We start from the raw sequence: 12,500 nt of genomic DNA, 5'->3' as shown, positions 1-12,500 counted from the left end.
GGCAACGTCTGCGGAGAGGTGCAACGCCGGCCTGAACACCGGCAGAGCCGGCCCGCCGGGAAGCCCCTCCGACGCGCCCTAAACGCCTCATCGATCAGTAAGGGAAGGGAACGGAGGAAGGAGCGGAGGCCCCACGGCCACGAGTCCTGGGACAGCGACGGCCACTCGCACCCATCGCCAACCGGGGGCGGACGGCAGGTGCGGGGGCTCTGCGTGCGAGTGAGAGGGCAACGTCTGCGGAGAGGTGCAACGCCGGCCTGAACACCGGCAGAGCCGGCCCGCCGGGAAGCCCCTCCGACGCGCCCTAAACGCCTCATCGATCAGTAAGGGAAGGGAACGGAGGAAGGAGCGGAGGCCCCACGGCCACGAGTCCTGGGACAGCGACGGCCACTCGCACCCATCGCCAACCGGGGGCGGACGGCAGGTGCGGGGGCTCTGCGTGCGAGTGAGAGGGCAACGTCTGCGGAGAGGTGCAACGCCGGCCTGAACACCGGCAGAGCCGGCCCGCCGGGAAGCCCCTCCGACGCGCCCTAAACGCCTCATCGATCAGTAAGGGAAGGGAACGGAGGAAGGAGCGGAGGCCCCACGGCCACGAGTCCTGGGACAGCGACGGCCACTCGCACCCGTCGCCAACCGGGGGCGGACGGCAGGTGCGGGGGCTCTGCGTGCGAGTGAGGGCAACGCCTGCGAGAGGTGCTCCAACGGCCTGAACACCGGCAGAGCCGGCCCGCCGTGGAGGCTCTCCGACGCACCCGAGGACGCCTCAGCGGGCGCTGCCTGTGGGTCTGGATCAGTCAAATCGTGGAGCGGGAGGTGCCACGGGCCACCCGGCTCCAGACAACGATTCCCTTGAGGAAGGTAACGGGACCGGGGGATGGCCACAGCAGGCTCAACTGCCCCAGCTCCTCCAGCGTTCAAGTGCCGGCAACCGCCACCGGCTGCCGGTCTTTGCCCGCCCCACAGGCAACCGCTTGCCGTCGGGGAAAAAAAAGGCACCTGGACCCATGCCGCGCACGGGTGTTCGGGGCCTGGGGGAATGCCACAGAAGCGAGACAACCCCAGCCGCCTGCGTTCGACTTGCCAGCCACCAGGTACAGCCGCACTTTTCTTCCCGCTTCGCGGGCTCCAGCTTAAGGCCGGAGAAAACGCGATGAGGTGCCGCCACCTCTAACCCGGTACAGCGCTGCAGACCTTTCCACCGAGCCCTCCTGCAACCAGGCAAGCCGGGGCAGGCCGGACACCACAGGCCGCCCACGCGTGGCTCATGCCGGCAGAAACAGGACGAGGCGCTGCGGCCTCTCACCTGTGCCATCATCGGGCCCTTGGGGGCTGGGGGGAAGCTGCGGCACGCACGAGAACCCCCAGCCGTCTGCATCCGGCTGCCAGCCACCGGGACCGGCTGCCGCTTGCACTCTGCCCAATTCGTGCATGGGCTCCAGCTTAAGGCCGGAGAAAACGCGATGAGGTGCCGCCACCTCTAACCCGGTACAGCGCTGCAGACCTTTCCACCGAGCCCTCCTGCAACCAGGCAAGCCGGGGCAGGCCGGACACCACAGGCCGCCCACGCGTGGCTCATGCCGGCAGAAACAGGACGAGGCGCTGCGGCCTCTCACCTGTGCCATCATCGGGCCCTCGGGGGCTGGGGGGAAGCTGCGGCACGCACGAGAACCCCCAGCCGTCTGCATCCGGCTGCCAGCCACCGGGACCGGCTGCCGCTTGCACTCTGCCCAATTCGTGCATGGGCTCCAGCTTAAGGCCGGAGAAAACGCGATGAGGTGCCGCCACCTCTAAACCCGGTACAGCGCTGCAGACCTTTCCACCGAGCCCTCCTGCAACCAGGCAAGCCGGGGCAGGCCGGACACCACAGGCCGCCCACGCGTGGCTCATGCCGGCAAAAACAGGACGAGGCGCTGCGGCCTCTCACCTGTGCCATCATCGGGCCCTCGGGGGCTGGGGGGAAGCTGCGGCACGCACGAGAACCCCCAGCCGTCTGCATCCGGCTGCCAGCCACCGGGACCGGCTGCCGCTCTGCCCGCTCCAGCTTAAGGCCAGAGTCAAAGGACGAGGTGCCGCCACCTCGCCCGCCCATCACCAGGCCCTCAGGAGGCGGCGGCAGCCGCGGCGGGCTGGATGCTCACGGGCAGCTGCCCTCGCATATACCAGCGCTCCACCTTTGCCATCATCGGGCCCTCCGGGGCCGGGGGAAAGCCGAGGCAGGCTCGGCTCCACCCGGTCTTCCAGCGTTCGAGTGCCGGTGGCCGCCGCCGGCCACCGGGCTATGCCCTGCGGAATCCACCTTTGCACCTCTCGCACCACTCGGGTCAACAGCCACCGCCAGCCTGCCAGACCCTCGCAGGCGCCCGGCTGGCTTACTTGGAAAACACCGGGAGAGACCAACCGGCCGAACAGACAGAAAACGAGCCGAACCACCAGGCAAAACCACCACCACAACGGCCGCCCAGCGCTCCACTTCGCCGGCTGAGCCGTAAGCCTTGCAGCCGCTCACTAGCGCTGCTCCGTGCACGAGTCACCACTACCTCCTATAGTACGGGAGATCACGTCCCCGCCCCCGGCCGGCTCCAAGAGTGCCGTCCCTGCCCACCGGGGAGACCCGCCAATGACACCGACTTTTACGATGACGTAACTGGAGGCAGCGAAAAACAGCGACCCCTTGGCCAGCTCCGAGAAAGTGGCGGGGCTATCAGGTCTACCTCCCCGCCCCCGAAATGCGGCTAAGTCCCGCCGGAGCCGGGTAGACCTGGCGGCTCTTTTCACCGGCCGCTGCGGCAGCGACACCCCGCGTCCTCCGGGCGCCGCCGGCGGCCGCGCCGGCCTCCGGAGCCGGGTAGACCTGGCGGCCGCCCGCGGAGCCGGGTAGACCTGGCGGCTCTTTTCACCGGCCGCTGCGGCAGCGACACCCCGCGTCCTCCGGGCGCCGCCGGCGGCCGCGCCGGCCTCCGGAGCCGGGTAGACCTGGCGGCCGCCCGCGGAGCCGGGTAGACCTGGCGGCTCTTTTCACCGGCCGCTGCGGCAGCGACACCCCGCGTCCTCCGGGCGCCGCCGGCGGCCGCGCCGGCCTCCGGAGCCGGGTAGACCTGGCGGCCGCCCGCGGAGCCGGGTAGACCTGGCAGCCCTTTTCACCGGCCGCTGCGGCAGCGACACCCCGCGTCCTCCGGGCGCCGCCGGCGGCCGCGCCGGCCTCCGGAGCCGGGTAGACCTGGCGGCCGCCCGCGGAGCCGGGTAGACCTGGCGGCCCTTTTCACCGGCCGCTGCGGCAGCGACACCCCGCGTCCTCCGGGCGCCGCCGGCGGCCGCGCCGGCCTCCGGAGCCGGGTAGACCTGGCGGCCGCCCGCGGAGCCGGGTAGACCTGGCGGCCCTTTTCACCGGCCGCTGCGGCAGCGACACCCCGCGTCCTCCGGGCGCCGCCGGCGGCCGCGCCGGCCTCCGGAGCCGGGTAGACCTGGCGGCCGCCCGCGGAGCCGGGTAGACCTGGCGGCCCTTTTCACCGGCCGCTGCGGCAGCGACACCCCGCGTCCTCCGGGCGCCGCCGGCGGCCGCGCCGGCCTCCGGAGCCGGGTAGACCTGGCGGCCGCCCGCGGAGCCGGGTAGACCTGGCAGCCGTTCGGTGCCCCTTGGGCGGGGGGGGGCGGGGGGGGCAGGTGCGCCTGTTTTTGGTTCGTTTTTTTCGGTTTTTTTTTTTTTTTCTTTCTTTTGAGATTTTAGCAAATCTGATTAAAAGGGCCACCCTCTCCCGGTTCTCCCGGACGGCATTTCTTTCCCCCTCCCCTTCCCGAGTTTGAACCACTTCTACACCAAGGGAGCACGTTTAAACGTACTGTCTGATGCAAGAGTTATTTCACCTTTATTGATTCCGGCGGGAAATATTAATACAATATTAACGACAACCAGTTTTCAAAATAATTTTTGTTTCCTGACACACACACACCCCCCCCCCACCCTCGTCGTTCTCATGCACGTGCACGCACCTATTCCGAGCCGGTGGCTGCCAGGCACTTGCCAGCTTCACCACACCAGCCAGCCCCTCTGCTCCGCTGCTGCCCCCCCCCCCCCCAACCATATTCTGTCGGCGGGGTCCGGGCAGAGGTGGCAGCCCCCGGCACAAACTGCCCGGCTCCCCGGCGCGAGTTCGCTGTTCACTGGGTGCCTTCAGGACTGGTAGCCCCTTGCCAGGTTCAGGTTCGGGTCCCGGCGCTGCTGGGTGCTCGCCGACTTTTGGTTTTGGTTTTTGCGGTCTTGGGCTTTTTTTGGGGGGTTGTTTTTAATTTTTCTCCCCCCCCCCGCCTGGTTTTTTTTGGTGTTTTTTTGACGTTTTCCTTTTTTTTCATAAAATAAATACTTTAAAATACATATCTGCGATCCTGCAGGCACTGCCACCCCCCCCCCCCCGGTGACACACGCGCGCTCAGAGGCGCGCGCACACACACACACACACACACACACAGAACGCGACGCAGGCACACACAGCTACACGCACCCCTGCACCGGTGTGCTCCCCCTCCCTCCCCGCGCTGCAGTCCCGGACCTGCAGGCCAGTAGGTGCAGCCCCCCCCCCCCCCCCCTCCCCCGGCCCCACCCGATCACAGACTTTCCGGCGCCCTGGAGACGGGGGGTTGGGGGGCGGGTGGCTGGGTGGGGTGGTCTGCAGCCCGGCAACGGGGCCCCCGGAAACTGTGGTGTTTCCCGCCACGGCAACGGTCTGCTGCTCAGTCGCGGCGGCAGCAGCGGCGGGGAAAGGAGGCTAGAAAAGAGGGGGGGCGAGAGCGGCTGGCGAGCAGGCGGGGAGCCTGGCGCAGAGGTAGGCTGGCGAGGGGGGACGGTGTGTCTTTTCGGAGAAGGCTTCTGTTTGGATCGGTTGGAGTTTTATTTTTTTTACTTCTCTCCCCCGTCCCCGTCCCCGTCCCCGTCCCCCCCCCCCCCGGTCGTTTAGTTTTCCCCCCGCGGCGGGGGCGGGCAGGAGTGGAGCAGGGCGAGAGCGGCTGGCGAGCAGGCGGGGAGCCTGGCGCAGAGGCAGGCTGGCGAGGGGGGACGGTGTGTCTTTTCGGAGAAGGCTTCTGTTTGGATCGGTTGGAGTTTTATTTTTTTTACTTCTCTCCCCCGTCCCCGTCCCCGTCCCCGTCCCCCCCCCCCCCGGTCGTTTAGTTTTCCCCCCGCGGCGGGGGCGGGCAGGAATGGAGCAGGGCGAGAGCGGCTGGCGAGCAGGCGGGGAGCCTGGCGCAGAGGCAGGCTGGCGAGGGGGGACGGTGTGTCTTTTCGGAGAAGGCTTCTGTTTGGATCGGTTGGAGTTTTATTTTTTTTACTTCTCTCCCCCGTCCCCGTCCCCGTCCCCGTCCCCCCCCCCCCCGGTCGTTTAGTTTTCCCCCCGCGGCGGGGGCGGGCGGGAGTGGAGCAGGGCGAGAGCGGCTGGCGAGCAGGCGGGGAGCCTGGCGCAGAGGCAGGCTGGCGAGGGGGGACGGTGTGTCTTTTCGGAGAAGGCTTCTGTTTGGATCGGTTGGAGTTTTATTTTTTTTACTTCTCTCCCCCGTCCCCGTCCCCGTCCCACCCCCCCGGTCCTTTAGTTTTCCCCCCGCGGCGGGGGCGGGCGGGAGTGGAGCAGGGCGAGTGCGTGGCTGGCTGAGAAAGAAAGGCGGGAGCGGGGCCACGGGTGCGGCAGGATAGGGACTCGGCAGCTGGGGTTTAGAGACGGCAGGGCACCGGGGGGGCTCCCCTCTCCCGCCCGGGCACGGAGCCGGCAGGGACGCCGCAGGGTCCTAAAGTCTCCCGCCTTCCACCACCGGGGGCGGCAAGCCTGGTGGCGGAAGGGGGGAGCAGGGGCAGCCAGGCTCGGCGCGAACTGCGTGGCGGGAGGGCGGGGGGGCGGTGTGTGTGTGCGTGCAGCGGCGGGCCCGGGGTGACGGGGGTGGGGGGTGTCGGCCCGGGGCCCTGTTTCGGGCGGGGGGGGGGGGGGGGGGGGGGGCTGCGCGCGTGTGCGTTTTGAGCGCACGACTGTGAGCGGGGCAGCGGGTGGAGGGTTTGGGCTGGGGGGGGCCGGTTGCGGGGGGGGGGTGCGCACGTGTGTAGCCCCGTGCGAGTGGGTGCGGTGGCGGGCGGGAGGTGTTTGGGGCGGGGACTCGAATGGGGGGGGGCAGTGCGTGCGTGCGCGTGCGTGTGTCTAAGGGCGGGTGAGCGGCTGCAGCAGCAGGCGGTGGGCGTTCGGGCCGGGGGCCTGTTTTGGCGGGGTGCGGGCGCGCACGCAGGTGGAAATGAGAAAGATTTGTAACGGTGTCGCTAACGCCGCTTTCTCTGTTACAGCCCGGGTGGTCGGCCGCTTCGACGTCCGGCCTGCGCCCGTGCCTGCCTACGGGCGATGCGCTCGGCTCCCGGTCGGACCCGTCCCTGGCAAAGCAGCAGCCGCGTGCCTCGGCCTGGGCAGAGACCTGGGGCTCCAGGGCCCCAGCCAGGGCTGCCGGAGAGGCGCGCCGCGCTTCCGACAGAGGGGCATCAGCGGCTCCGTCGCCGGCGGGATGCGTTCGAGCGGTGAGGAAGGTCCCAGCGGCCTTAGGCGGTGGCGGGGGGCGCGCTCCTTCGGCGACGGGAGCGGGGGGGAAACGGCCCCGGGGTGGGCCGGTCAGCCGGCACGGCGGCCACGCGAGCTCGTCGTCTCCGAGGATGCTCGGCTAAGTCGGCCTCGGCCACAGGGACCGCTTGTCAGGCAGCCGACTGGCTTTCTTCAGAGGCCTGCGAGACCGCCGTCCCTCGGAGGCCAATGAACAGTTAATGCGCGATAACGCAGGGGCCGGAGAACGCTAACGTTAACCAAGAGCGTCGCAAGGTCCTAAAGGAGTGCCGCAATCAAACTTTAGGAGTCGGTAATTTATAATACTGGTGACTACTAATCGAGTCACATTCAATCCGTGACGATCCGCTGGTAGGTACGTACGTACGTACGTATTCCTTCTCCGGCTATTAACGAAGGGACGCACACCTAGCGTGCGTGAACGAATGAGTTTTGTTATTTAAGGAACTGCCAGAAAGCGTATTACCGCGTAGCGCTAAATCAGTCGGTAGGTGACGCTCCATAAACGATACAATCCAGCATCGCTCGTCAACTGTTAATAACTTCAATCGATGACGATTCATAGCGTATCGATTCTTCTGTATTCGTTTAGGAGCGGATCCCACGCCAACGGTGCCACGCGGTACCCGGACGGCCACCGACTCGTACAGAGACGAGAGAGCAGCGTCGGCGCCTCTTCCCGAAGAAGTCGTTACCGATAAAGTACACCGACTGCGGGTAACGCTTTGCTCTCACGTTTTTGACGCGTGCCTGCCTGCCTGCCTGCCTGCGTGCGCGGTAAAAGACAAGCTGTCAGACACAATAAATTTTAAGAAAGTGGAATCGCGGAGCGGTCTTAATACACTAATCAGGACCGGCCCGTAGCGCGGCCAGGGAGTGCAGGCCGACCCTGCAGCGTGGCCAGGTTTACCCGGAGACACAGGTAAGGAGGCCAGGACTACCCCGGAGCATCAGGTAGGGATACCGGGCTGACCCCCAGAGGGTCAGGTAGGGTGGCCGGGCCTACCCCGGAGCGCCTGTAGGGACCGCAGGTGTACCCCGGAGCACCGGTAGGGGTACCGGCACTACCCCGGAGGATGAGGTAGGGGCGCCAGGCCTACCCCGGAGCGTCGGGTAGGGATACCGGGCTGACCCCAGAGGGTCAGGTAGGGTGGCCGGGCCTACCCCGGAGCACCTGTAGGGACCGCAGGTGTACCCCGGAGCACCGGCAGGGGTACCGGCACTACCCCGGAGGATGAGGTAGGGGCGCCAGGCCTACCCCGGAGCGTCGGGTAGGGATACCGGGCTGACCCCAGAGGGTCAGGTAGGGTGGCCGGGCCTACCCCGGAGCGCCTGTAGGGACAGCAGGTGTACCCCGGAGCACCGGTAGGGGTACCGGCACTACCCCGGAGGATGAGGAAGGGGCGCCAGGCCTACCCCGGAGCGTCGGGTAGGGATACCGGGCTGACCCCAGAGGGTCAGGTAGGGTGGCCGGGCCTACCCCGGAGCGCCTGTAGGGACCGCAGGTGTACCCCGGAGCACCGGTAGGGGTACCGGCACTACCCCGGTGGATGAGGTAGGGGCGCCAGGCCTACCCCGGAGCGTCGGGTAGGGATACCGGGCTGACCCCAGAGGGTCAGGTAGGGTGGCCGGGCCTACCCCGGAGCGCCTGTAGGGACCGCAGGTGTACCCCGGAGCACCGGCAGGGGTACCGGCACTACCCCGGAGGATGAGGTAGGGGCGCCAGGCCTACCCCGGAGCGTCGGGTAGGGATACCGGGCTGACCCCAGAGGGTCAGGTAGGGTGGCCGGGCCTACCCCGGAGCGCCTGTAGGGACCGCAGGTGTACCCCGGAGCACCGGTAGGGGTACCGGCAATACCCCGGTGGATGAGGTAGGGGCGCCAGGCCTACCCCGGAGCGTCGGGTAGGGATACCGGGCTGACCCCAGAGGGTCAGGTAGGGTGGCCGGGCCTACCCCGGAGCGCCTGTAGGGACCGCAGGTGTACCCCGGAGCACCGGCAGGGGTACCGGTACTACCCCGGAGGATGAGGTAGGGGCGCCAGGCCTACCCCGGAGCGTCGGGTAGGGACACCGGGCTGACCCCAGAGGGTCAGGTAGGGTGGCCGGGCCTACCCCGGAGCGCCTGTAGGGACCGCAGGTGTACCCCGGAGCACCGGTAGGGGTACCGGCACTACCCCGGAGCATGAGGTAGGGGCGCCAGGCCTACCCCGGAGCGTCGGGTAGGGATACCGGGCTGACCCCAGAGGGCCAGGTAGGGTGGCCGGGCCTACCCCGGAGCGCCTGTAGGGACCGCAGGTGTACCCCGGAGCACCGGCAGGGGTACCGGCACTACCCCGGAGGATGAGGTAGGGGCGCCAGGCCTACCCCGGAGCGTCGGGTAGGGATACCGGGCTGACCCCAGAGGGTCAGGTAGGGTGGCCGGGCCTACCCCGGAGCGCCTGTAGGGACCGCAGGTGTACCCCGCAGCACCGGTAGGGGTACCGGCACTACCCCGGAGGATGAGGTAGGGGCGCCAGGCCTACCCCGGAGCGTCGGGTAGGGATACCGGGCTGACCCCAGAGGGTCAGGTAGGGTGGCCGGGCCTACCCCGGAGCGCCTGTAGGGACCGCAGGTGTACCCCGGAGCACCGGCAGGGGTACCGGCACTACCCCGGAGGATGAGGTAGGGGCGCCAGGCCTACCCCGGAGCGTCGGGTAGGGATACCGGGCTGACCCCAGAGGGTCAGGTAGGGTGGCCGGGCCTACCCCGGAGCGCCTGTAGGGACCGCAGGTGTACCCCGGAGCACCGGTAGGGGTACCGGTACTACCCCGGAGGATGAGGAAGGGGCGCCAGGCCTACCCCGGAGCGTCGGGTAGGGACACCGGGCTGACCCCAGAGGGTCAGGTAGGGTGGCCGGGCCTACCCCGGAGCGCCTGTAGGGACAGCAGGGGTATCCCGGAGCACCGGCAGGGGTACCGGTACTACCCCGGAGGATGAGGTAGGGGCGCCAGGCCTACCCCGGAGCGTCGGGTAGGGATACCGGGCTGACCCCAGAGGGTCAGGTAGGGTGGCCGGGCCTACCCCGGAGCGCCTGTAGGGACCGCAGGTGTACCCCGGAGCACCGGTAGGGGTACCGGTACTACCCCGGAGGATGAGGAATGGGCGCCAGGCCTACCCCGGAGCGTCGGGTAGGGACACCGGGCTGACGCCAGAGGGTCAGGTAGGGTGGCCGGGCCTACCCCGGAGCGCCTGTAGGGACCGCAGGTGTACCCCGGAGCACCGGTAGGGGTACCGGTACTACCCCGGAGGATGAGGAAGGGGCGCCAGGCCTACCCCGGAGCGTCGGGTAGGGATACCGGGCTGACCCCAGAGGGTCAGGTAGGGTGGCCGGGCCTACCCCGGAGCGCCTGTAGGGACCGCAGGTGTACCCCGGAGCACCGGTAGGGGTACCGGTACTACCCCGGAGCATGAGGTAGGGGCGCCAGGCCTACCCCGGAGCGTCGGGTAGGGATACCGGGCTGACCCCAGAGGGTCAGGTAGGGTGGCCGGGCCTACCCCGGAGCGCCTGTAGGGACAGCAGGTGTACCCCGGAGCACCGGCAGGGGTACCGGTACTACCCCGGAGCATGAGGTAGGGGCGCCAGGCGTACCCCAGAGCGTCGGGTAGGGACACCGGGCTGACCCCAGAGGGTCAGGTAGGGTGGCCGGGCCTACCCCGGAGCGCCTGTAGGGACAGCAGGTGTATCCCGGAGCACCGGTAGGGGTACGGGTACTACCCCGGAGGATGAGGTAGGGGCGTCAGGCCTACCCCGGAGCGTCGGGTAGGGATACCGGGCTGACCCCAGAGGGTCAGGTAGGGTGGCCGGGCCTACCCTGGAGGGTCAGGATGGGGGGCCGGGATCCATCGCCGCGTGCCCGTAGGGACAGCAGGTAGAACTCCGGCACATCACAAAGGGTTCCGCCACGGGCCCAGAGTACTGGTGGGGGAACGGGTTCTATCCCGGAACGTCGCCTGGGGACACCGGGCGTAAGGCGGAGGGTCGGGTAGGAAGGCTGGGTCTAAACTCGCGCGCCCGTAGGGACAGCAGTTTTTCCCCCGGCGTACCGGGCGGGGGTACCGGTACTGCCCCAGAGTACTGACGGGGGTACACGGGTACTGCCCCAGAGTACCGGGCGGGGGTATACGGGTACTACCCCGGAGTACCGGGCGGGCTCACGGGTACTGCCCCGGAGTACCGGGCGGGGGTATACGGGTACTACCCCGGAGTACCGGGCGGGGGTATGCGGGTACTGCCCCGGAGGAACGGGTGGAGGTATATGGGTACTTCCCCGGAGTACCGGGCGGGGGTACCGGTACTGCCCCGGAGTACTGACGGGGGTACACGGGTACTACCCCGGGGTACCGGGCGGGGGTATACGGGTACTGCCCCGGAGTACCGTGCGGGGGTATACGGGTACTACCCCGGAGTACCGGGCGGGCTCACGGGTACTGCCCCGGAGTACCGGGCGGCGGTATACGGGTACTACCCCGGAGTACCGGGCGGGGGCAGGGGTACTGCCCCGGAGTACCGGGCGGGGGTACCGGTACTACACCAGAGCGCTGGGAAGCAACGCCAGGCCTACCCCGGAGCATCAGGTAGGGATACCGGGCCTACCCTGGAGGGTCAGGATGGGGGGCCGGGATCTAACACCGCGCGCCCGTAGGGACAGCAGGCGGAACACTGGCGCGTCACAAAGGGTTCCGCCACGGGCCCAGAGTACTGGTGGGGGAACGGGTTCTATCCCGGATCGTCGCCTAGGGAGACCGGGCCTAAGGAGGACGGTCGGGTAGGAAGGGTGGGTCTAAACCCGCGCGCCCGTAGGGACATCAGGTGTACCCCGGAGTACCCCGGAGTACCGGGCGGGGGCATACGGGGACTGCCCCGGAGTACCGGGCGGGGGTATGCGGGTACTACGAAGGAGTACAGGTGGGGGTTACGGGTAGTACCCCGGAGTACCGGGCGGGGGCATACGGGTACTGCCCCGGAGTACCGGGCGGGGGTATACGGGTACTACCAAGGAGTACAGGCGGGGGTTACGGGTACTACCAAGGAGTACCGGGCGGGGGTACCGGTACTGCCCCGGAGTACCGGGCGGGGGGTATGCGGGTACTGCCCCGGAGTACCGGGTGGAGATATATGGGTACTTCCCCGGAGTACCGGGCGGGGGTTACGGGTACTACCAAGGAGTACAGGTGGGGGTTACGGGTAGTACCCCGGAGTACCGGGCGGGGGTACCGGTACTGCCCCGGAGTACCGGGCGGGGGCATAGGGGTGCTGCCCCGGAGTACCGGGCGGGGGGCATACGGGTACTGCCCCGGAGTACCGGGCGGGGGGATACGGGTACTACCAAGGAGTACAGGTGGGGGTTACGGGTAGTACCCCGGAGTACCGGGCGGGGGCATACGGGTACTGCCCCGGAGTACCGGGCGGGGGTATGCGGGTACTGCCCCGGAGTACCGGGCGGGGGTATACGGGTACTACGGAGGAGCACAGGTGGGGGTTACGGGTAGTACCCCGGAGTACCGGGCGGGGGCATATGGGTACTGCCCCGGAGTACCGGGCGGGGGTATGCGGGTACTGCCCCGGAGTACCGGCTGGAGGTATATGGGTACTTCCCCGGAGTACCGGGCGGGGGTATGCGGGTACTGCCCCGGAGTACCGGGCGGGGGTATGCGGGTACTGCCCCGGAGTACCGGGCGGGGGTATACGGGTACTACCAAGGAGTACAGGTGGGGGTTACGGGTACTGCCCCGGAGTACCGGGCGGGGGTACCGGTACTGCCCCGGAGTACCGGGCGGGGGCATAGGGGTGCTGCCCCGGAGTACCGGGCGGGGGGCATACGGGTACTGCCCCGGAGTACCGGGCGGGGGTATACGGGTACTACCAAGGAGTACAGGTGGGGGTTA

Source organism: Buteo buteo, unplaced genomic scaffold (genome assembly GCF_964188355.1).
Source record: "Buteo buteo unplaced genomic scaffold, bButBut1.hap1.1 HAP1_SCAFFOLD_247, whole genome shotgun sequence".
Classification (NCBI taxonomy): domain Eukaryota; kingdom Metazoa; phylum Chordata; class Aves; order Accipitriformes; family Accipitridae; genus Buteo; species Buteo buteo.
This window is presented reverse-complemented; position numbering follows the sequence as displayed.